Source organism: Lithobates pipiens, unplaced genomic scaffold (genome assembly GCF_037356315.1).
Source record: "Lithobates pipiens isolate NorthernLeopardFrog02 unplaced genomic scaffold, aLitPip1_a1.2 Scaffold_28, whole genome shotgun sequence".
Lineage (NCBI taxonomy): Eukaryota > Metazoa > Chordata > Amphibia > Anura > Ranidae > Lithobates > Lithobates pipiens.
In genome coordinates this window covers 88,678,360-88,680,258 of record NW_027507789.1, presented here as the reverse complement: position 1 = coordinate 88,680,258, position 1,899 = coordinate 88,678,360, and the positions used below count along the sequence as shown (strand labels likewise).

The following is a 1,899-nucleotide window of genomic DNA, read 5'->3' as shown; positions in this document are numbered from 1 at the left end:
GATTGCCTATGGGCACATAAGCCTGAAAGCGCCCGATCTCCTCTGATCTCAGAGGCTAAACAGGGTCGGGCCTTGCTAGTACCTTGGATTGGAGACCACCTGGGAATACTAGGTGCTGAAGGCTTCTTTTTATGTTGTTGGCGTTGACTTGTTTTTTTTTTGTTTGTTTACCAAGGTGACCATCTTGGTGTTTGTCAAGAGGGTTGAGAGTGCCTGAAGAGCTCGCCTATGGCCACATAACCCTGAAAGCACCAGATCTCGTCTGATCTCAGAGACTAAACAGGGTCGGGCCTTGTTAATACCTGGATGGGAGACCACCTGGGAATACTAGGTGCTGTAGACTTCTTCTCATGTTGTTGGCGTTGACTTGATTTTTTTGTTTGTTTCCCAAGGTGACCATATTGGCGTTAGTCAAGGTTGAGAGTGCCTGAAGAAATCTCCTACGGCCACACCACCACACACACAGCCCAATCTCATCTGATCTCAGAGGCTAAGCAGGGTTGGGACCAGTTTAGTACCTGGATGGGAGACCGCCTGGGATTTCCAGATGCCGTAGGCTTCTTTTTATGTTGTTGCCGTTGACCTATTTTTTTCCGCTTGTTTCCAAGGTGACCATCTTGGTGTTTGTCAAGAGAGTGCCTGAAGATATTGGCTACGGCCGCATCACCCTGAATCTGTTCCATCTCGTCTGATCTTGGAGGCTAAGCAGGGTCAGGCCTGGTTAATGCCTGGATGGGAGACCGCCTGGGAATACCAGGTGTCATAGGCTTCTTTTTTTTTTCAAATATAATTTTTTATCCAAATAGGGGAAGACGGTCCCCCGAGTACATAATGCAACAGAGAAATACAGAGCAAAAAGCAGCTGAACAATACTTGATACAGGTATATTCGCAACTGTGAGTCTGCCTTCCATCAATCACAATGATTCGGGGCACGGATAAGTACTATACCAAGATCCAGGGTCACACAAACCCCAGGTCCCTCCAACATAATCCATCCAGAGGGGGGTGTGGGGCCGTCATTCCCAATTTTCCACTTTTTCCAAAAGAGAGAGGGGGTGGAGGGGGTGAGAGATAGGGGAGGAAGGCAGAAAAGAGAAGGATTGAAAGATCAGGAAGGAAGAAGAGGGGACGAGACACGATGGCAGCCACTGTCCAAGGGGCCAGTCAAGGAAAGCTCAGAGCACTAAGGCGATAGCAGGCGACATCCTTCCAGCGAGAATATAAAGGTATTCCAGATGTCTCAGGTTTGTTTAAAAAATTCTTGTTTACCTTGTGATGTGAGGATCAAGTCCTCCATTTTTTTTAATGTCCTCTATTTTCCTAAGCCAGTGAGTAATGAAAGGGGGGGAACATTTTTTTCCAATAGAGAGAGATGCAGGATTTCGCCGCATTTATCACATGCCGTAAAATTGATTTTTTTGTACTTCTTAATGGGAATCTGTGAATGGTGCAAGAGAAAGAATGCAGCCTCTTCCTGGATGGAGAAGTCTGTGAATTTTTGTGTTATGCATCGGATCTCTGTCCAGAAGTCCACCAAGCTGGGGCAGGACCAAAAAATGTGCAGCAACGTGCCCTCTTCTTCTCCACACCTCCAGCATATGTTCGAGGAAGAGGGGAAACATTTCTGCAGCTTTGATGGTGTCAAATACCACCTGGTGAGAAGTTTAAAATTTGTCTCCTGTATCTTCGTGCACAGCGACATTTTGAGAGCCAAAGTGATAATGCGTTGTCTCTGTGCTGGGGAAAATTAGCAATTAAGGTCCTTTTCCCAGTTGGACAGACAGGTTAAGTGTGGGTAATCTGTTTGAGAGAGAATGTGGGCCAAAGGGCCTTCGCTCCTGCATAGAGTCTCAAACTCCGTCTGAGGGCGGGCGAACGTTTGAGGATTGGGGATGGA

General features: G+C 47.0%; 1 pseudogene; it reads left to right on the top strand.

Annotated features, from left to right (window-relative positions):
• Window positions 1–224: 224 nt before the first annotated feature.
• LOC143936491 (5S ribosomal RNA) lies at window positions 225–343 on the top strand (annotated as a pseudogene).
• Window positions 344–1,899: the final 1,556 nt, after the last annotated feature.